Below are 24,846 nucleotides of genomic sequence, written 5' to 3' on the forward strand. Positions count from 1 at the left end.
GAATATTTTCTTGCATGACAGCTGGTGACCTTCTGAGAGGAGCTTCTTCAATTGACAAAAATAAACGTTCCATTATGTGCATGAATGTGTATAGGCATATGTAATACCTTCCCCCAAAGTTAAATTTCCCCTTTCTGTCAAACTCAATGATAACAGAAGGAACACAAGATACCTTATTTACAATTGCAAAACTGTACTGTTCCCTAATCCACACAGACAGTCTTGAAAGTGAGCCCAGACATGGAAGAAATGCTGCTTTGAATGTATACTAATCCACAGTGAAGGACTTATCATATTAAAACATTTCCCATCTCCCTGCATTATCATCACCAGAGGACACATTTTAGGCAGAAAGGGAGAAGCTGCTAAAATGAATTAGTTGCCTCGTTTTCCAGCAGAGAGAGGTGAGACCACATGAATGTAATATTCCATGACATGAAATGGCCAAGTTCCTTAACAAGACTAATTCAACCTGATCGGCACATAGGTAGGGGAGGTGTGAGATGCTTGCATCTTTCTCCTCTGGATCTTGAGACTTCTGAGAAGATCTTAGTGGCACAGCAAGCATAGAAGACAAAATGCCTGAGGTTGTCTGTCTTTGGCTTCCTGACCCCTGTCAAAGCAGGCAGCCAATACGGTGTAAAGTTGTCCATAGACCAGAAGTTACGTACCTTCATTCCCCACTCAGGTTTGCCTTTAATTTGCTGTGTTATTTTGAACAAGTCACCGCAGCTCTCTGCTTTGTGTCTCTGGCATGACAAACCTTACATCGTTGGCCTTCCACTCTTTTTCAGAGTGGAAAGCACTGCAGCTCGGTCAGTGGTAAAGAGCTTCAGCCATGAAGGCGAGCCATTTAGGTTTGAATATTGAATCTGTCACTCATTGCTGAGTGACTTGGGCCTGCTATTTAGCCACCTCACGCCTTGATTTTCTCATCTGCAAAATGGAAGTATTAATAACAGTACCTCTCTCACATGGTGTTGTAAGGATTTAGTGACCTAATCCCCATAAAGGTTCTAACCACACTACTAGCACATGCTAAGCACATAATAAATGATGATGGTAATTATCATAGTCTTCTGTGAGACTCTAATTAATACAGCAATAACTAGCATTTGTATAGCTTGTTACAACTTTCTATATAAATTAATCCCATTTAATCTTCCTGAAAACCTCAAACAATATTACAGGTATGGCTTATTCCTAATTCAGGTGAGGAATTTAAGAACCACATGGGATAAGTAACCAGTCCAAGTCTACACAAATAGTTATTGTAGGTTATTGACTGAACAATGCACTCTTTTCTGTCTTCTTTCCACAGCTTGTAAGCAATAACCTCTTTTATACATATAAGGAATGATTACTATCACTGAAGAATCAGGGATCTCTGAACTTCAACATGTTCTGGTGTTTGTAGGTTTTCTCATATTTCCTTTTATACAACACTAAAAATGCTTTGAGTTTTCCAACTAAAGGTAAGAGTAGTGTTCTAAGTGGCTAAGACATCTATCTGCTTTAGCCAAGATTAGATTAAATGTGTCATAGAGGAATGCGAAGAGAAAGAGGGGAAGTATTATTAATCTTTTGCAAAGTAGGATCATACAGTGACACAACAGGCTTATAAACCGGAATTTGCCTTCAGAGATAAATTCCCAAGCCTTGATTCTCCCCTTTACCCTGTCTGGGGCTGAGCCTAAGGGACCTAGTTCTTAGCATATGACAAGAAAGCCATGGGAGCAGCTGCTCCTTGGTAGGAGGATCTAATTCAGAAGAAAGTCCCTTTCTATCCCAGAGAGTTGTCTGGTGAAGAGGAAAAAGAGAAACAAGGTGGACACATGTGTTCTGATATTCCCCTCTTTAGGCCAAAGCCAGGAGCTACATTGGAGAAATACGGGAACTATATTGATGGCACCATGTTTTCATTTTCATTCATTCCTTAGGACTCTAGAATGAGCACACTTTTGTGACTACACCACAGGAACCTGCAGTGGGGCATAATGTTGTCAAGCAGAGAGACACAGAAGGGGAAAACGGCATTCAAACCACCGGGCTCCCCAGGCAGAGATCATCACAACAGGCTGCAGGAGAAATGACTGGTCAGTGAACCGGATGTAGGATATGACAGAGATGTGGGGATCTGCAGCCAGTAGAAAGTGAAGGGAGGGTGACCAGGATCAGACCAAGCTGAGGGAGGGACCAGACTATGACTCATTCCAGCCACAGAGAGAGGAGGGCAGCAGAACCAAGCAGTCAAGGCTGATGGTTCCAGAGGCCAAAGCAGGTAGAGGCTGCTATGCCCAGTGACTCAGCTCCCCTTTGCTTTCTCCAGTGGGTGTCAGCCACGGCCTCAGCCTTGTGTATCTGGACACTATATGAAGGCAGGTGCAGGAGAAGAGAGAGACCATCCAAGAAATAGATTATTATTTTTTAAATCAGAGAAACTGAGCACCACCTAAAGGGACTTAAATTATGCAATTGGAATGAACCTAAAGTGAATTGAACATTTAGTTTCATTTAAATTTTATTTTTCCTGCCAACTATCCTGTGAGAGTTTGAGAGGGAGCCCAGATTAGACTTCAGGAAAAATAAATAAATTGCATTTTATCTGCACACATGAATTCTCAAGTGAGTTAAATTTACCACAGCGTGCATATATATGTATATATATGATACTTTGTTTTATATAGCTCCTTATAGTTTTAAAAGCACTTTGTACATTAACGACATTTGATTCTTACAATATTTTCAAGACTTTTGCAGGACATAAGTTATTTTTCCCACTATACTGACTAAAAAACTGAGGGCTAATTATTTCTTCAGCATTATAGTTTTAAGTGATTGAAAGGATTGGGCTTAAATTTATCCTCTAAATCTAAAACTAGTATTTCTCCCACTATATCATGTTGCTGAAATACATGTGTATGATATATATATATATATATATATATATATATATATATATATATATCTCCAAGCATAATGTCTCATGGATGGTTATATTTTGAAGAGTATAAGTAAAATAAAAAGTCATTCAGACTATACGTAAAGAGACAAGTCATTCAGAAATGTTTGTATAGGACTCTGCAATACTCTGAATCCTACTAATGAAGATGTAGAAAATGTATAATAATTACACTTCTTTGGTACTTGAGAACTTCCTAGATCTACCCTCTTCCTGTGTTTCCATTTCTATGTTCTTTTGTCTGGAAATCTTGTCCTGTCAAAGATGCTTCCCTGGTCCTCCAGGGAATTTCTTCTTCCAGTGATTCCCAAACCATGTTTTACAGAATACTAGTTCCCTATGGTGTAAATAGGTATAAAAAGGAAAAGGAGTTCTAATGCTCAAATAAATTTAGAAAACATGAAGTTAAACATATTAAATAGATGTCTTTGCTAACAATTTTTTTAGATGCTTTGATGTGATAACTTAGGTTTATGACTCCTAAAGGGAGATAAATGTGTGGCATTTCCTACCTTATATAAACATGGAACCATTTTGGTTAGTGGTATTCTGTATTATTCATGCTCATGTTCTTTCAAGCACATGTTAACACTGCCACCTTAATCAGTAACTCTGATGGATGGCAGAGAGTTCGGGCTATGACATGGGTCATTCCATTGACCATTAAGGTTGATTCAGCTGATTGGGTGGATGGATGGTTATAGCCTGGTGCTACATTCTCCAGCAAACAGTGTCATCTTCCCATGAGGACCACTATTAGGCCAAGTGGCTGTAGTCCCCTAAGATCTTGATTCCTGCTTGAGCACTTCTTGCCATAAGTCAGATATCTATAGCCATGGGTCATTCTGGAAGAAAATTAGGTCTAGGTGAGAAGAGTGCTAGGAAAACTAATTTCATTCATTAAAGCAACAAATATTTTTGAACACCTGCAAAGAGCCAGACATTGTGCCATGAGCTCGGGATATAGTAATAAATAAATAAAGTATAGTCACCATTTTCTTGGGCCTCACAGTCTAGGGGGCTGGGAGTTGAGAAACAACACACATGGAGACTAGAATGATAAAATAGTGTCATGTTACATAAGTGTATGCTTTGGTACAATGGAGGCATGTGACAAGAAGTGCCTGGGTCTGTCCAGAAGAATCAGAAAAGGCTTTAGAGAAGAGAGAGTGCCAAGGCTGAGGCTTGTAGGATGAGCTGTATTTTTGTCTGCTGAAAATGTAGAACATCCCAAGAAGAAAGAAGAACATGTAATAGAGACCTCTTAAAGAACATGGTATTGTTAGAAAACAACAAGCAATACAGAAACTGAAGGATGTGTTGGAGGATCTAATGCTAGAGAGATACACAGAAACCAAATTACGATAAGCCTTGAGCCCCATGCTGAGGAGTTTGGACCTTACCCTGTTGGTGATGAGAATCTGTTTACTATTTTCCTAGGCCGTTCTGACTCTCCTCCTTCTGCACTGATGTTGACAAAAAGTTGGATTGTGATAGAAGCAACCAGCAACCCAAATCTTGGGTCCCTGGGGATAGAGAATCTAGGATTCAGCCAGTCCAAGGGAACAAGTCTTGCATTTGGAACACAGTAGCAGGATTATTCTGAGGCACAGGTAGGATTTATGGTTCAAGGAGGATCCAACACCAGAGGGCAAGATCAATGAGGAGCCTCAGGACCCCAGCCTAGCAGCCAAAATATAGCTGTCTCTCACTCGTGGCAGGGCATTCAAAAGTAATCAGGACACCGGGACAGATGCTATGCCCCATCAAATAGGCAAACACTCTGTGGATTCAGAAATGGGCTGCTAGTCATGAGACACACTGAGGACTAGAAAACTGATCCCCAAAGCTGCCTCCTTGTGAGGTTGAGTCCTCTTACTAAAAGCCTAGTGATTTACAACCGTTGTCTCATGTAATCATCACAACAACCCTAGAAGGAGGTTTCACTATCCTTGTTTTACAAAAATGGAAGCTGAGTTTTTGAGGCATAGTGAAACTTGTCCAAGTATACACTGGGAGTTAGCAGACAAACCAGAACTTAAAATCTGGTCTGTGTCACTCTGAAGTCTGACACAGCTCAACCAGCATGCTACACTTGCTATGCAACACTGACCAGCATTGGTCAGTATTGGCCAAAGGATGAGCTGGGACTCCCTTGAAGTTCCTCAGTACCAGCAGCAGAGAGGAATAGAGTAAATCATGGCCCACTGTATCTGCTGACTTTGCCACTCAAGAGCCACCTGTCTCTTCTTCATGACTTTCTAGGTACTTCCATACAAATTGTTATCAGGATCAACATTCCTATGGCACCTTCCTCTGAGAAACACAATGCATTATGAAAACATTATCGCTTTAATCCCCAGCCATCCATCTGAGGTAACAGTCATTTCTAGTCTTTTATTTCCAGTACCCAAATTAAGGGGACTAATTTACAAGGTAATAGAGAAAATTCTTCCAGGAGTCCCCAGCTAGGAAAAATGTCCTGTTCATTTATTTTCTCTGCCTACTAGAGGCTATGCACTCTATTCTGTACCTTGGGGCTCTAGCCTAGATATTGTGTCTGGATTACTAAAATTGCTTAATGAATTCACCAGCAAATTTCTATTAAGTGCCATTAAGCTCAGATTTTGGGCCTAAAAGCCCACTTTAGATAAGACTTTTCCCCACTTGGAGCCTTAGCTTCCTCATCTACCAAAGGAAAAGATGAGCTCTGTGATATTTAAAATCATGTGTAACAATGTGATTCATACCCATTTTACAGATGATGAAATTGAAGATCACAGGGTTAATGATTCAAATACATTTCAGAACTGTAATTCTAACCAGTTAGAATTCTAACCAGTTGGTAAGGTGTTACTTTCAAAGAAATCAATGCTTAAAAATATGTATTGAGCTCCTATTACATGCAAGGCCCTATGGGGGTACATAAATAAAAAGAAACCAAGCTCTCTAAACAACTATTGATATATTAGAGGAGAAAGATATATTTCAAAATTCCAACATGATATGAGAGGAGTTACAGTGAAAACATTAATAAGGTTTCAGGAGAACAGAGAGAAAAATTGCTACCTAAGCCCAGGATTTCTAAGAAAGCTTAAAACAAAGGCAACACCTCAGCTGGGAGGAAGAATTAAACTGTGAGTTGATGAAATTGACCAATGACCAGTTGCTCCTTGGTAGCTTCTAGAAGAAGACATCCTAACTTTACTTTCACTGCTTTTGGAATCTAAAAATAGAAAACTTTAGCAAATAGAGTCTTAGGATCTGCCCAGTGGAAAAAGAGCTGTAAAGAGATCATAGAAAGGCTAAATAGAGAAGGTCTTCAAAAATAAGAGGCGTACGCCTAGAACATCAGCCTGCTATCTAGCAATAAATATGGTGGGCATAAAAATAAATAAATGTGTCTGACAAGAACAAGGGGAAATAAAAGGAAAAGGCATTGAAAATAATAGGAACCTGCACATTGTCCAAGCTATCCAAAAACCCCTGGTAAGACTAGAGTGATTTTAAAAGACAAAACCAAATTGATAAGGGGATGTCAAGATGAGAATAGCAAGGGAGACAACAGTAAGGATAGAGATAAATAAGCTGTTTTTTCAAGTCCACATTCAATAAGTCCTCAGTGGAAGGGCTGTCAGGGCCTCAGAGACTCACTCAGTGTAATTTATAGACAAGGGAAAGGCATTCCTTTAAAAAATTAAGTCTTTGCCTCAGTGACTGTTAACAGAAGAGGCTGGGAAATGAATGCTAGAAGAGAGCATAAATTCCCTTATAGAGGAGAGAGAGCAGCACTTGGAAGAAACAAAGGTGAATCCAGACAAGAGGAAGTTGATTAAGAAGTAAGTGTGCTTGGAGATTGAGAGGGTGGTCAAGCCTGGGGTGATTAACTGGTGTGTCTGAAAAGGCACCTTCCAAATTGCATAACATCTCAGCATCTCTGGACTGTCAGTGGGGAGGACAAGGTGAGTGTGAGGAGCCCGGGTCTCAGGCACACAATGAACTGTCTTGCTGTTAGATATGCAGAAGATGGGGAACTGGTATTTGTTGAAAAATAAATTACCTGCTGGGCACTGTGATAGGTGCTTTACATGGCTTGTCTCACTGATTTCTCATCTAACTCTGCAAGGCGGTTATTATCATCAGAAGACTGAGGATTAGAGATGTTCAATAACCTGACCAAGATCACATGGTAAGTAGCAGACCTAGGATTCGAACTCCAGATCTGTCTGATTATAAATATGCACTTTTCACTCCACTCCATATGTGAAATAGTCATATCCTTTTATATTTTCACACTGAACGTGTCAAGCCTAGTAACTGGTAGGAGCTCAAATAATAGTAGCTAGTAAAAGTAGAAGTAGGAATGGAAAGAGAAGGAAAGGGAGGATCTATGTGTAAAAGGATCATAATATGTATCTCAAAGAGCTGTTGTGAGAAACAAAATAATGTATGTCAAGTTCCAGCATAGGGGGGCCTAGGGCATAGTGGGAATTCAAAACTGGTGGATCCTTCCTTGGTACTAGACACCTTGTATCATATTTCTTCATAAGTTTTCTATCTGTTTGAATTCATCTATTAGGCTATAAGCTACTAGAGGGTAGAAATTTGCCTAATTAATCTGTATTTTTCACAGAATCCTCCACATAATGAACCCAATGTGGATTTATTGAATGTGGGCAAGTGCAAATGAATGCAGATTAGGACTAAACAGTATAAAAATGTCATATTTCCCTTTGCAATGACTATTGTCACTAATATTATTTTATTATTCCTAATAGCTATCTACCATATTTAAAATACACACACACATATGAGTGCACATGCATATGAGTGTGACTGTGTGTGTAGTAATGTACCAGGTGCTTTATATACATGTAAAACCAGTTTATTGAGGAACCCAAAATCAAACACATATAAACATGATGTTTTCCCCCACTCACTGTTTGCAACATGCTGGTAAAATCTCCTTTTCTGATTCTTTAGCGATAGATATCTTGGGCAGAATCTATAACTTTTCAATCATCTTCTGGTATTAAAAGTTCATCCAATATACACCTCCCATCTCATACCAGATTTCATACCTGCCCCTCCTCTGTGCTGCCTAGAATTGTGACTCAGGGACGGTAGGAGAAAGTTGCTTTGGGCTTGTTCTGGGATACTTCTACTTGTCTTTCCCACATTCATCTCCTCTGACATTGGGAGTTGGAGGATGAGGGGAGTATGGATGGGAGTATGAAGAAATACCTGAGACTGGGTAATTTATAAAGGAAAGAGATTTAATTGACTCACAGTTCTGCAGCGCTGGGGAGGCCTCAGGAAACCTACAGTCATAGAGCAAGGGGAAGCAGACATGTCCTTATTCACATGGCAGCAGCAAGGAGAAGTGCAGAGTAAAGACATGGGGAAAGCCCCTTGTAACCCATCAGATCTTGTGAGAACTCCCTTGCTGTCATGAGAACAGCATGGTGGTAACTTCACCTATGATTCAATTGCCTCTTGCTAGGTCCCTCCCATGACATGTGGGGATTATGGGAACTACAATTCAAGATGAGATTTGGGTGAGGACATAGCCAAACCATATCAGAAACGCAACAGAGCAGGAGGGGCAACTACCACTTTCTTACCAGCTCATGAAAATAGTTCCACTCTCTTGGCTGGGTGCTGCTTCTATGGTTGACCCTCTTACGGTCTGTTGGTGCCTCCTGTTAGGCATATATGCAAATGCTGACCTGGAAACGTGTATTTGTGAGGTTCTTGACAGGGCTCAGTGTGGTACACTCTACACTGCTCGACCTCTGCCATACCTTGGCAGGTCACAGCAAAACTTCCTGTTGAGAATCCTTTCCTGACAAGAAATCTTCTTGGTCAGCAATCAAGACAGCCCATACCTACCTGACTTCTGTGACTTCTGAACCACAGATAATTACTCATCCTTGCTACATCAAACCATAGGAGTACGTGAAGACTGTGTTGTTAATTGAATGTTTGTGTCCCACCAAAATGTATGTGTTGAAACTGTAAGCCCCAGTTGTGACGGTATTTGGAGATGGGGCCTTTAGGAGGTAATTAGATCGGAAGGGTGAAGCCTTTATGATAGATTAGTCTCTTTCTAAGAAGAGACACCAGACAGCGTGCTTGCCTTTTCTCTGCTCCCTTCCATGTAAGGACATAGGAGGAAGACAGATAACTACAAACTATGAAGAGGGTCCTCACCAGAACCCAACCATGCTGGCACCCTGATCTAGGACTTCTAGCCTCCACAACTGTGGGAAATAGATTTCTGTTGTTCAAGTTACCCATTTCTGTTGTGTAAGTCTAAGGTATTCTGTTATATCAGCCTGAGCTGACTAAGACAGACTGATTTGAGGCCATACCCTCTGTTTCCTATCATCTCTCCCAATTCCCTTCTACCTCTTCTCCTGTGGGCCCAAGAAGCTGCTTGGCTGGTCTGCTGCATGAATAGATTCTCAGAGAGAATACCTGGCCTTTTCCCTTGTAGGCACCCCATGCTCGCAGCAGGGGTGGGGGCGGGACCGGGGGGCAGGATCTTCCTGGCACCTTTTCTCCTTTTCCCTGGGGGCAGGTGGTGGTTCAGGGAGGTGAAGGAAAGGCCTCTACACTAAGCTCTCAACCCTTCCAAAGCCTCTAGTATCTTCCTCCTCAGCCCTCTTCTCCAAGATTTTTGTTTTGATTTGTTTTGTTTGTTTAAGTGAAGGGTGGGGGGAGTTGGTAATGCTTGAGAAGTAGGGTCACGGGGGTGACAGCAAAGTCAGTTTTGCTACTTTTAAATAAGTCCTAAGGGAAATGTCTGACCTAAATTTTTGGTGGCAGCTCTTAGATATGAACCCTTTTGTCTCAACACTGAGTTCCAGCTGCCAATTTTGAAGCAAGATAGAGTCTCAATCAACAACCATTTACACATACTTACAATATACACATGTGTACTCTATGAAGTAGAACTTCTCCTCCTTTCATAGTTAGAAGAATCAGGCTCAGAAAAGGAAAAGTGAGTTGTCCCAAGTTCCTCACAGGAAGTAACAGAGCTGGTGTCCAAACTAGGTCTGCCTGACTCTAGAGTCCATCCTGAGGAAAGAGACTCTCTCTCTTAAGCATGGGTGGGAAATACATAGAATATTTTCATCGCCCCAAAAGTTAGTTCCCTCATACTTCTTTGTGGTTTGTGCTCTCCCCGACCTCCAGTTCCTGGAAACCACTAATTTGATTTCTATCTGTACAGTTTTGCCTTTTGTAGAAGGTCATATAAAGGTCATCACACAGCATGTAGCCTTTTGTGTCTGGCTTCTTTCACTTAGCATAATGATTTTAAGGTTATCCATGTTGTTGCTGCAAGCATCACTCATACAATCCCGTCATATGAATGTACCCAATTTTTTTTTTACCCATTCCTCAGGTTATAGACACTTGTGTTGTTTCCAGTTTGGGGAAATTATTAATATAGCTACTATACATATTAACGTTATTTGTGTACAACTCTTTGTGTGGACATATGTTTTCATTTCCCCTGGATAAATATCTAAGAATGGAATTGCTGGATTATTGGGTAAGCATATATTTAGTTTTATAAGAAACTGCTAAACTGTTTTCCAAAGAGATTGTAACATTTACTTTCCACCAATAGTATTTGAGAGTTCCATTTGCTCCATATTTTCTCCATCACTTGATATTCTCAATTCTTTTCTTTTTAATATTTAATCATTATAGGTGTCTAGTGGTATTTAATAATGACTTCATTTTTATTTCCATAATGATGAATGATACTGAGTATCTTTTCATGGGCTTATTTGGTATTCTCATCTTTTTCTGATAAAGTACATATTAAATTATTTCCTCATTTTAAAAATTGTGTTGTCTTATTGAGTTTTAGGAGGTTTCTATGTATTCTGCTTATGAGTCCTTTAACAAATACGTGTTTTGCAAATAAACATTTTCTACCAGGCTGTAGTTTGCCATTTAATATTCTTAATAGTTTGTTTTGAAAAGCCAAAGATTTTAATTTTAGTAAAATTCAATGTATCAATTTTTTTTCTTTTATGGTTCATGCTTTTTGTGTCCCATAAAAGCATTTTTGCCTAATCCAAGATTACCAAGACTTTTTTCCTATGTTTCTTTCTAGAAGTTTTACAATCTTAGATTTTTAGTTTATGTCTGTGATCTCTTTTAATTAATTTTTGTATATGGTGTGACTTTGTCATGTTTTTTCCTTTGCAAATGGGCATCTAATTGTTCCAGTGCTATTTGAAAAGACTATTCTTTCTCCATTAAATTGCCATTGTACTTGGTTAAAAAAAATCAATTGATTATATACATGCAGGTCTATGTTAGACACTGTTCTGTTCCACTGATGTATTTGTCTATTTATATGGCAATACCACACTGTCCGCACTGCTTTGACCACTGTAGTTTTATGGTAAGTCTTGAAATCAAATACTCTAACTCCTACAATGTTGTTCTTCTTTTTCAACATTGATTTGGCCATATTAGGTATTTACATTTTTATATACATTTTATAATTGTAATGCCTGACAATTTTTTCTTAAGTATCTACTAGAATTTTGACTGGGATTGTGTTGAAACTATAGATCAATTTGAGGATAATTGATATGTTAATATATTGAGGTTTCTAGTCCACTAATACAGTTTATCTTTTCATTTATTTAGGTCTTTTCTAAATTCTCTCACTGATTTTTTTTAATGGTAGCAGCATAAAAATTTGCATCATTTTTGTTAGATTTATGCCCATTTCATTTTTTTTTAATGCTGTTGTGAAGGATTAGCTTATTGAAGAAAACCATAATGGTATTTTATTCACAGAATTTTCCCCAGAATCCAGTCATGTTCCACAGTCGTTAGGGTGGAAACTTTGCTCAGATAGAGCTATCTCTAAACTCGAGCACTACCAGTTTGAGAAAGTAACCCAGCATAGTTTTCAAGAGCCTATATTCTAGAGTTAGGCTGCCTGGGTTTGAAGCCTCACTGGACCATCACTGACTGACTTTTTAACCCTTGGTTTTCCAGGGTTCAGTGTCTTCATCTGTTAAGTGTGCATAATAATGTACTTACCTCATAGGGTTGTTAACAGGATTTAATGAACAGTGTCAAGCAACGTCAAGCACATAGAAATAACTCAAAACATATTAGCTTTTATTATTTCTTACTAGCTATATGATCTTGGGCAAGCTAATTTTGATAAGCTTCCATGTCTACTTTTGTAAGTTAGAGATAATAATAGCATTAAAAGGATTGTGTTGATGATTAAATTAAAATTAAGACTTGAAAAGACAGCATACATTGCCTGGCACATAGTAAGTCCTTATTAATGGTAGCTATTAATAGCATCTATATTGGTACACTGTTTGACATGTATGGGCATACCTTAGAGGTATTGTGGGTTTAGTTCCAGGCCACAATGAAGTTCCTGTCTCAGTAAAGACAGTCATGAATTTTTTGGCTCCCAGTGCGTGTAAAAGTTATGTTTACACTATACTGTAGTCCAAAATCATATAATGCTTTTGCATTGTGTCTTTAAAAGACAGCGTGAATACCTTAATTAGAAAATACTTTGTTGCTAAAAACCGTGAATGTTTGTCGGAACCTTCAGTAAGTGGAGTTGTGATCTTCTTTGCTGGTGGAGAGTCACGCTATGATATTGATAGCTGCTGATCGATCAGGGTAGTAATTGCTGAAGATTGGGGTGGCTGCAGTAATTTCTCCAAATAAGACAACAATGAAGTTTGCTGCGTCAATTGACTCTTCGTTTTGTGAAAGATTTTTCTATACATGTGATACTGTTTGATAGCATTTTGTCTGCAGAACTTCTTTCAAAATTGGAGTCGATCCTCTCAAACCCTGCTACTGCTTTATCAATCAAGTTTATGTAATATTCTAAATCTTTTGCTATCATCTCAACAATGTTCACAGCATCTTCACCAGGAGTATATTTCACCTCAAGAATTTTGATTTTGAACTTTCTGTGATCATCTATAAGAAGCAACTCCTTATCTGTTAATTTTGTCATGAGGTTACAGAAATTCAGTCACATCTTCAGGCTCCACTTCTAATCCTAGTTCTCTTGGTATTTCCACCACATCTGCAGTTTCTTCCTCCAGTGAAATCTTGAACCCCTTTTCAAAGTCATCCATGAGGGCTGGAATCAACTTCTTCCAAACTCCTGCTAATGTTGATATTTTGACTTCCTCCCATGAATCACAATGTTTCCAATGGTATGAAGAATGATTAATCTTTTTCCAGAAGGGTTTCAATTCACTTTGCACAGATTCATCAGAAGTACTCTCTATGGCATCTATATCCTTATGAACTGTATTTCTTAAATATTTGAAAGTCAAAATTACTCCTTGATTGATGGGCTGCAGAATGGATGTTACATTAATAGGCATGAAAATAATTTTAATCTCCTTGTAGATATCCATCGGAGTTCTTGGGTGACTATGTGTGTCAATGAGCAGTAATTTTTTTGAAAGGAATCTTTTTTCTGAGCAATAAGTCCCAACAGTGGATTTAAAATATTCAGTAAATTATACCATAAACAGATGTACTGTCATTCAGGCTTTGTTGTTATACTTCTAGAGCACAGGCAGAGATTTAGCATAATTCTGAAGGGGCCTAGAATTTTCAGAATACTAAATGAGTATTGGTTTCAACTTAAAGTCTCCAGCTACATTAGCCTCAAACAAAAAAGTAAGCTATTTTTTGGAGCTTTAAAGCCAAGCATTGACTTCTCCTGTCTAGCTATGCAAGTACTAGATGGCATCTTCTTCCAATACAAGGCTGTTTTATCTTCAGTGAAAATCTGTGGTTTAGTGTAGCCACTTTCATCAGTGATCTTAGCTAGATCGTCTGGATAACTTGCTGCTTCACCTTGCACTTTTCTGTTATGGAGATACTTCTTTTGTTATGGAGATGCTTGCACGTTTATGTTATGGAGATGCTTCTTTCCTTAAACCACAGGAACCAACTTCTGCTAGCTTCCAACTTTCCTTCTGCAGCTTCTTCACCTCTTTCAGCCTTCATGAAATTGAAGAGTTCAGGGCCTTGCTCTGGATTATGCTTTGCATTAAGGGAATGGCTCAGCTGGTTTGATATTTTATCAAGACCCCTCAAAACTTTCTCCATCAGCAATAAGGGTGTTTCACTTCCTTATCATTGACGTGTTCACTGGAGTAGCACTTTTAATTTTCTTTAAGAACCTTTCTTTTGCATTTATAACTTGGCTGTTTAGCACAAGATACCTATCTCAGCTTTTTTTTTTTTTGACACAGGATCTCCCTTCAACACCCAGCCTAAGTACAGTGGCACAATCTCGACTCACTGCAACCTCCACCTTCAAGGCTCAAGTGATCCTCCCATCTCAGACTCCTGAGTAGCTGAGACCACAGGTGCATGCCACCATACTTGGCTAATATTTGGATTCTTTTGTAGAGACAGGGTCTTGCCATTTTGCCCAGACTGGTCTCAAACTCCTGAGCTCAAGTGATCCACTGGCCTCCAGTTTGAGCTCAAGCTCCCATATTGCTAGGATTATAGGCATGAGCCACTCATTACGCCTGGCTAATAAGCTATACTTCTCTCAACTTTTGACATACCTTCCTCACTAAGCTTAACCCTTTCTAGTTTTTGACTTAAAGTGAGAGATATGTGACTCTTCCTTTCACTTGAACACTTAGAGGACGTTGCTAGGGTTATTAATTGCCCTCATTTCAATATTGCTGTATCTTGGGAAATGGAGAAGCCTGAACAGAAGGAGAGAGATGGGGGAATGATCAGTTGGTGGAGCAGCCAAAACACACACAACATCTGTGGATTAAGTTGTTGATTTTATATGGGTGCAGTTTGTGGTGCCCCACAACAATTACAATAGTAACTTCAAAGATCACTGATTACAGATCACCATAGCAGATCTAACAATAATGAAAAACTTTGAAATATCACAAGTATTCCTACCAAAATGGGACACAGGCACGAAGTGACCACATATGGTTGAAAAAATGACACTGATAGAATTGCTAAACACGAGGTTTCCACAAACCTTCAATTTGTAAAAAATGCAGTATCTGCTAAGGCAATAAAGTGGTGCACAATAAAGCAAGGTGCCAAAATGGACATTAAGCAAATCACTATTTTAAAAATAAAATACCTACTGGACAATGAGTACTTGCAGAAAAGCTTGCAGGAGAAATTAAAAAGTCATAAAAGTGGACTGCTGCATATTTAGATGATGCACAGACTGACACTGAAAACTATTTTCAGCCGGGTACAGTGGCACACGCCTATAATCCCCACACTTCGGGAGACCAAGATGGGCGAGATCGCATAAGTTCAGGAGTTGCCTGGGCAAGATGGTGAAACTCCATCTCTACAAATAATGAAAAATTAGCCATGAGTGGTGGCACATGCCTCTAGTCCCAGCTATTCAAGAGGCTGAGGCAAGAGGATTGCTTGAGCCTGGGAGGTCAATGCTGCAATGAGCCGAGATCATGCCACTGCACTCCAGCCTGGACCTGGGCAATAGAATAAGACCCTGAAAAAGAAAAGAAAAGAAAAAGAAAAAGAAAGAAGGAGGAAGGAAGGAAGGAAGGAAGGAAGGAAGGAAGGAAGGAAGGAAGGAAGGAAGGAAGGAGGGAGGGGAAAGAAAGGAAAAGAAAGAGAGAGAGAGAAAGAAAAAGAAAGAGAGAAAGAAAGAAAGAGAGAAGAAAGAAAAAAGGAAGGAAGGAAGGGAGGGAAGAGGAAGGAAGGAGGGAGGGAGGGAAGAAGGAAGGAAGGAAGAAAGGAAGGAAGGAAGGAAGGAAGGAAGGAAGGAAGGAAGGAAGGAAGGAAGGAAAGAAAATGGACTATTTTCAACCATTCATGCTAAATGGTTTTCTTTGGTTGTCCAGTATACTTTCCGTTTCCATACAGTGTTTCTAAACCCCAGCGCAGATGGTGGTTTTCAAGCTTCAAACAAAAATAAATCTATTTATTGCAATGTCTTCTAGTTTCATGCACCCAATTATCACCGTCATTCAGAAAGCGGTGGCTGCTGATATTGAGCGGCAATGTGACATTAGGCATTCAATGATTGTAGCTTCAAAGCATTACCTGCTCACCCAGGAAAAATTTGAAAGCACCCAGGATAGTACCTTTTGTTTTTAATTCTTCTGCTTTCTAAAAAACAAAACAAAAAACCTTGCCAACTTATTAATGCCGGGCAAGGGAGAGACAGGAGGTCTCATAAATGACATAAATGCTGATTGAGCATTTTTGGTTATGGCATGATATTGGCATAGATAACATAATATCTAGGGAAATTCGCCGATTTAATTTCACATACATATATTGAGTGTTTGCACAGATCAAGACATCATGGGTAGCATAGGAAATCACAAATCAGTGGTATACCACAGGAAGTGGCGTTGAAGATTTAAGCCACAGATATGAATGTCTAATTGTTGTGAGACTTAAAAAGCTGTGTGTCTTTGACTGTGTCACCTGACCTTTTTTTTTTCATATTCTTCATCTGTAAAATATGGGACCAGTGTAATGAAGTTGATTGGAACTTAATAATCCAGATTTTATTCTCTAGTTTTAAGATCCATTCTCTGCCTTCAAGCTGGTTTCATTCTCATTGGAAGAAAAGGAGCCTACCTGCAAAATAATTATCGTAAGTGCTATTTGAGTAGGAGTTGGATTAATAACCTCAAGGTGATAAAAATCCTGCATTATAGGAGATATGAACTAAATTAACATTGCAGACTGTCTTCTCATCTATAAATAGGCTTAATTATCATTGCTTTGTGGTGTGTAGAATTAGTAAATTAATGTTTTTCAAACTCCTAAAATAATGAAAATATATTGAAAGTTAGTTGCTTGCCCTTCTGGATCTATTGTCTGCTTAAACATTCCCAGATGTTGTGTTTTTATATAATAAGGAAAACCGTACCTTGAAGACATTTGAATCATAAACCTGCCCCAGAAAGGTAAAGATCAAATCAGTTTTACTGTCTTCAAGGTACCAAATTATCTATTATTTTAATGTAAATAATTGGCCCAATTTAATCAGCACCAAATTACCCACTACACTTTTGCTTTTTTTCCTTCCTCAATTGTTTTAAGCAGATGCAAAGTCCTACCTTGATAACTATTCCATATTGGGATCTATTTAAAAGCTTTGAAATCATTTTGACCTGTGCTTAAAATTTCTTTCTACTATTTATACAACTGTGTTACTTAGATAGTTTACTTTCTGTGAGCCTCACTTTCTCCATCTGTAAAATGGGAACGACTCCAGTTCCTAGTTTTTTTGTGAGGTTTAAGAGATTAAGTAAGTAAAGCTATTAGTAGAATGCTGGGAATAAAATAGGTGTCTCTAAATAATAGCTATTGTCAGGTTTGCCTCTCAGCCCCATGAAATAGAGACAGGGTTTCTGAAAGTTGTTCTTTCTTTCATCATATCTTATTTCATCAACTGTAATACCAGATTCTTCAAGTAGTTTAAATGAAAGTAGCCTAAATGAAGCATCTTTTTAACTTCCAGAAATAGGAGAAAATTTATATCTATATAATAGGAAACTATTCAGCTTTAACAATAATCTGATACTATGGAATCACATTATAAAGCACATTGAAAAAGTAATTAGGCAACTATATATATATATAGTTTGAGATATATATATATATATATATCAAATAAAAAGAAAAGAAAAGAAAGAAAGAAGGAAGGAAGGAAAAGATTTAAAGTGGGTGGTAGTAGGAATATGGTAATTTTTTCTTTTCCTACTTTTCAAAATATTGACAAATTTTTATACATTTCAAAATACGTATTTTTTCTCCTTTTTTGTCTTCCACTTTTCAAAATTGTCTATGTTTTAACACAATGAACATGTATAACATATTACCAGATAGAAAACTACATTTATTTGAGAGCAAAGTAGAGAAATTGGTATATATCAATTGCTGAAGAAGTTTCAAGCCTCATGAAGAATTCCCAGGACAACAGCCCTCTCTGACAGGGCCATGCTACTTAATAATCAGTTTTAGTTTGACGAATATTTATCACATTCTCTCCTAATCTCCTTCAATTACTTTTCTTGTTTTTTCACTTTTGCCGTCTCCTGAGGATCACTTTATATTTAATTTAAATGCCTATGCTATGTATAGTTCAGAATGACACACAAGATCAACACGTTAAAAATGTATGAGAAATATAACTGGTCCATGATTGACACAATGTGGATATATTATTAAATTTAAGAGATGGAAACTCCAAGTGTTTAGAATCCTGATAGCTCTAGTTTTGGTCTTTATAATAGGATACTCAGTTTGGAGCCATGAAATCCCATTATGACCTCCAGAGAATAATCTAGCTGTGCCCAAAATCCATTTAATTAAGTATGACTTTTTCTTATTTTACTTAAAGCATCCTTCTCCTATCTCAAGATTAGTCACTGGTAAGCAAGCTGGGGAGAGCAGACTGTCAGGTAAGAAAAATAGAAAATGGCTTTGGTGGCCTCAGGCCTCTCTTCTTGATGGAGAATGGCACACAGCCTAGTATCCATGGAAAAACTGGAGAGGGAAAGTGTGATAGAGGAACTGTCTGTGGGTAGAAAGTTTTCAGACTTAGCATCAGTTTTCAGCTCACTAAGGATTTTTCTGTACTCTGCTCAATAATGGTAAAGAAACAGCCACAGTTACTTGGCATATGTCTAACTTCCCAAGAAAATTGTGAGATGTAGGCAGTCAGAGAATATCCTCTCTATTTCTGCTCCGCACAACATATGGCATATCATATCCACTCAATAAATATTGGTGAAATTCAATTTACATTGTACAAACAGGCCTTTGAAATTATAGCACTGTTAGGAGTTTCCATAGAGGAGATGGAATGATTTTGAAAAACCAGAAATCAGATTTTATTATCACTCCTTTGCTTATAAAACAAACAAACAAAAATCTCTATAATGACTCTTTCCATGGCACTTCACCTTTAACCCAGGCCTCTGCGGCTCTTGTGAATTGGTGGTCCCTGACTGCCTCTCCCAGTTTATCTTGTACCACTGATGCCATCCTTCATTTCACTTCAGTCACACTGGCCTTTCAGTTTCTATAATAAATGTTCTCATTCTCACCTCAGAGCTTGCAGTTGCTGATCCTTCTGCATGAAATGCCTTCCTGTTGTCTCTTTATATTCTTGATTCCTTCTTACTTAGGTCTTAGTTCAACTGTTAACCCCCCAGAGAAGACTATCTTAATGGCCATATTCAAATCCAGTCTTCTCATTACTCTCTGATTACGTCACGGTTTTATTTCCTTCATAGATTTTTAAATTATCTTACTTATCTTCTTTATTTATTAATTCCCCTATTTATCCTTACTAGAAGGTAGACTCAAGGTAGGCAGGAACTTCCTTGGTCTTTGCTACTGATTCTCCATGTTCTGTAGAATAGTTGTGGAATGAAGGAGAGAGAGAGAGGAGGGAGGGAAGGAAAGAATAAAGAAAGGGAGAGAGTGAATAAGGTAAGGAGGGAAGGAAGCAGGAAGGGAGAGAGAGACTAAGGAAAGGAGGGAGAAAGGCAGGACAGGAAAGAAGGAATGAAAAGAAGGGGAAAAAGGCAAGGCAGAATACATTTTAGATCAGACAGTCATTACAACTCTCCTATATGACAGGATCCATAATCACAACGTTACAAATGGGAAAATTGATATAAGAAGAAGTTATTTATCTATATAGCAATTGCAGATGGTGAATGGAATAACTAGAATTCTAAATAGAATCTTTTTGAATTAAAGAACAGCTCTTTATCCTGACAGACATTCTGAACTTCTGCTCCAGATGTGTTACAGTAACACTTGCCAGACTTACCCTTGTACTACAAACAACTAGAAAACTGGTAAAAAATATAAGAAATAGCTCATAGAAGACACTGAACAATAGACAGCTTAGGAATGTGATCCTTGATAAGAAGGTAACAGACAAGGTGAAAACGGCACTTGCTCTTGCTTTCTGCCGGGAAGCACTTTTGGATTGCAGCAGAGGGAGGTGCATATCAAGTAGGGATGGCAAACTGAAGAACTGAGGAAATGATCAGAGTTCAGTGAAACTGAGGCATCTAGAAGTAGCAGGACATAATTTCAAAGAAGAAATTGGTATATAGACAATAAGCTCCAGAAATATGCGTGATTATCCTTAAGATGTATATGATCATATCATATGTGTATCATATCATGATATGCCTATCATATCATATGAATGTGGTAACTTATGAATGCATAGGACAGAAGCCCACTTAGCTGATCGAAGAACAACTAGAGAATCTCTAAGCCAGGCAATTCCAGAGTGTATAAAGGAGCTTGAATTTTGAGCAGCAAGAGGAGGGATATTTCAATGAAGACCCCGTGATTGGGTTAAAACAAACCCAAGAGTAAAGACTATTCTAGGCCTGCCACAGCAAACTTAAAAACAAGCCTTTAAATGTTCAAGGTGATCTAAAAGAAACTGCCAGAATGAACTTCAACACTGTATAAAGGAAGACAACAAAATCTAGAATTCAATAACAAAACATTTACAGTGGCCAATATCCTGTCCCCCAAAAAAATTACAGGACACGTGAAGAAGCAGGAAAAGATGACCTAAAATCAGAAAAAAATAAATCAGTAAATAGTTATAGATCAACAAATGGCAGAGATACGGACTTAGTAAACAAGAACTTTAAAATAGCTACTATAAATATGTTCATAGATTTAAAGGAAACTTTGAACATTAAGAAGATACAAATGTACTATATAAGTAAAAGAATCAAGTAAAACTTCTAGAGTTGAAATATGTAATATCTGAAATATATATTTCACTGGAAAGTCTTAACAGTAGATTAAAAACTGCAAAAGAAAACATAAGGGAATTTGAAGACTGCAATAAAAATGATCCAAAATAAAATACAAAACAATTCTCAGTGACAGAGACCATGGGATAATATTCAGTGATTTAATGTTTATGTAATTTGAATCTCAGAAGGAGAGAAAGAGAACAGAAAAATTATTTGAATAATGGCTGGCAACATTCCAAATTTGACTATAAACTCAAAGATTAAAGAAATTAAGTGAAAATCAAGCAGGATAAAAAACAAAACAAAACTATGCCAGCATACATCACAATTAGATTTCTGCATACAAGTGATAAAATGAACATCTTGAAAGAAGCCCAAGAAAAGGGTACATTAAGTATAGAGGAATACAAATAAGAAGGTTCACTGATTTTTTTATCAGAAAGAAATGAAATTAAGAAAATAATGGAAAAATCTTTAACGTGCTTTAAAAAAAAAAAAAAAAAAAGCTGTCAACCTAGTATCCTTGAAAGTTTTCTTCCAAAATTAAGACAATTTTGCAAATTTTTTAGAAAAATAGAAGCTGAGAGAATTTGTTGCCAAAAGTACAGAATATAAGTAGCATTAAATGAAATTTTTCAGATAGAAGGAAAATTGTATCTGCTGAGGACTTGCATCTGTACAAAGTTGTGAAGAGTACCAGAAATGGTAAACATGTGAGTAAATAAAATCATTTTTCTTCATTTTAAATTTTTATTAAAAAATAATAAACCATTTAAAACAAAAATAACCACATTGTGTTGTGGAGCTTGCAACATATGTAGAAGTAATGACAATATTACAACAGATAGAAGGGGGAAATGGAAATATACATTTGTAATATTCTTACATTACGTGTGAAATGGTATAATATTATCTGAAGTTAGACTGTAAACCCCAGAGCGTTTACCTAAATAACTAAATAGCCAAATATATAGATAATAAACACTAAAAAGAATAGCTAATAAGGCAATAGTGGAGACAAAAGAGAATACAGAAAGATACTTAATCTCAAACGTGAAAAGGATACAAAATAGAGCAAAAAACCAGATGAAAACAAATAGCATGACAGTAGATTTAAATTCAACTATGTCAATAACTACATTAAATGTAACTAATATAAACATGCAAATGAAAAGGCAGAAATGATTAAAAGCAAAACCTGGATTAAAAGCAAGACCTAATTATAGGCTAAGTATCCCTTATTCTAAATGCCTGGAGCAGAAGTGTTTCAGATTTCTGATTTTTTTTTGGAATTTGGAATATTTGCACTATATTTATGGGTACAACATCCCCAATCTGAAAATCCAAAATGCTCCAGTGAGCATTTCCTCTGAGTGTCATGTTGGCATTGAAAAAGTTTCAGGTTTTGGAACATTTTGGATTACAGATTTTTGGATTAGAGATACTCAACCTTTATACGCTGTCTACAAGAAACATACTTTCAACATAAAGACACAGATAGGTTAAAAGTAAATGGTTGGAATACACCAATCATAAAAAATCTAGAGAAACTATATTAGTTTTAGACAAAGTACGCTTTGGGACAAGAAATTTTACCAGGGAAAGAATAATTTTTCATAATTATAAAAACATAAAGATATCACAATTTTAAATTATAAAAACATAAAGATGATATTATAATTCTGAAGCTTCAAAATACATGAAGCAAAAACTGAATAAGAACTGAAAGGAAAAATAACAAGATCACTGTTAAATTGTGAAATTATAACATTTCTTCTCTCAGTAATTGAAAAGATAAACAGACGAAAAAAATCAGTAGAATATAGAAGCTTCGATCAGTATGATCAACCCATTTGAAATAATATTTTGTAAAACTCAATACTCAACAACAGCAGAATACACTTTCTTTTCAAATGCTCATGGAACTTTCATCAAAGTAGAACTTGTGCTGAGCCATAAAACAAGGCTCTCTGTTCTCTAGCATAAAGCTAATTAGATTAAAAATCAATTTTTTCAATATCTGGAAAATACTAACTAAAACATGTACCAAAGAAAAAATAACAAGTGACTTTAGAAAATAAACTGAAGTGCACTACAATGAAAACACAACATATCAGCTTTGTGGGATGCAGCTAAAACAGTGCTTAAAGGGAAATATATATCTTTAAATACTTATATTAGAAAAATAGGGTCTTAAGTCAGTTAACTCTATTATGAACTCTCTACCTTAAGAAGCTTTTAAAAAGAGCAAATTAAACTCTAACTGAAAGAAAAAATATTAATAAAGAGAAGAACAGAAATCAGTGAAATAGAAACCAGGCAAACAATAAAGAAAATCAATAAAACCAAAAAATTGGTTCTTGGAAAAGGTCAATAAAACTTTAATAAACATCTAATTATGCTAACCAAGAAAAAAGAGGACAAGACATAAATTCTGATATTAATAAGGAAAGAGGAGACATCACCATAGATACTATAAATGTTAGTGTTAATAAAGTAACATTAGGAATACCTTTATGCCAATAAATTCAAGAACTTAGATACGTGGGAAAATTTCTTGCAATGCAAACCTTTAAAAAGTTGGTAGAAGAAGAAATGGAAAACTTGAATAGTTCAACACGTACTAAAGATATTAAATTTATAATAATAAACTATTTTCCCAAGAAAACTTCAGACACAGATGGCCTCATTAGCAAATTCCATCAAACATTTGAGGAAGATAGTACCACTCCCACACAAAATCTTTCAGAATTTAGATGAGGCCAGAGCCATGCTAACAATAGCAATACATTCTGGCCAATAGGGTTTATATCCAGAAAACAACATTGGTTGATAATTTGAAAATTAATCAACATAATTTATGATACAATGTGAATGAAGAAGAAAAACTATACAACTATCACCATAGATACAAAAGAAACATTTGACAAAATTCAACACTCATTCATAACAAAACCTTTCAGCAAACTAGGAAGAGAAGGGAACATACCCAAGCTAATAAAGGCCATCTATGAAAAGCCACAGCAAATCTCTTACCTAGAAAGCTAGATACCTTTCCATAAGATCAGGATCACTTTCATCATTTCTATTCAACATTGTACTGGAACTGCTATTTAGTAAAATTAATCTAGAATATAAGACATAAGGCTGAAAAGAAAGAGGTAAAACTGTTCATGTTCACAGATGTAGAAAATTTTAATCTCCAGAAATGTACTGGAATTAAGAGGTGAATTTAGCCAGATTGCAGGATACAAATTCAGTATACAAAAACTAATTATATTTTCACATACTGGTAATAAGCAATACAATAATTTATTAAAATACCATAGAAATAAGTTTAATACAAAAGTGCTAGACCTCTATAATGAAAACTACAAAATATTGCTGAAATTTTAAGATTCAAATAAATGGGAAGCTTTACCATGATGCTGAAGTAGAAAACTCAGTATTTTTATGATGTCCATTTTCCCCAGATTGACTCGTGATTCAATGAAATCAATCAAAATTACAACAGGGGCTCCTCCCACCAAAATTTACAAGCCTATTCTAAAATTTAGAAGAAAATGCAAAAGACCTAAAATACCCAAAACAATTTTGGAAAAGATTAACAAAATTGGAGGACTCATGATACCTTATTTCAAGACTTTTCATAAAACTACAGTAACAACACATAATAGAATTGATGTAAGCATATCATTAAATGAAACAGAACAGAGATTCCTGAAATAGACCCACACATATACGCTCAATTGATTTTCAACAGAGTTGCTAAAACATTTCAATGGGGGAAAAGACTGTCTTTTTACCAAATGGTAGTGGAATTACTGGATATTTATGTGAAAAACAAAAGTACTAGACCCTCATCTCACATCATACACTTAAATTACTTGAAATGGATAGTAGACACAAACATAAAGACTGAAATGATAAAGCTCCTAGAAGAAAATATATAATCAAATATTCATAACCCTGGGGTAGATACATATCTCTTAAGACTTATAGATCATAGAACATAATATGAAAAATACATAAATTTTACTGCACTAGAAT

General features: G+C 36.8%; 1 long non-coding RNA gene across 1 annotated transcript in view; it reads left to right on the forward strand.

Annotated features, from left to right (window-relative positions):
- Positions 1-24,846, forward strand: part of LOC144333164 (uncharacterized) — a 407,439-nt gene that overhangs the window by 246,203 nt on the left and 136,390 nt on the right. The window lies entirely within an intron of this gene.

The sequence above is a fragment of the Macaca mulatta genome, chromosome 1 (genome assembly GCF_049350105.2).
Source record: "Macaca mulatta isolate MMU2019108-1 chromosome 1, T2T-MMU8v2.0, whole genome shotgun sequence".
In the NCBI taxonomy this organism is placed as follows: domain Eukaryota; kingdom Metazoa; phylum Chordata; class Mammalia; order Primates; family Cercopithecidae; genus Macaca; species Macaca mulatta.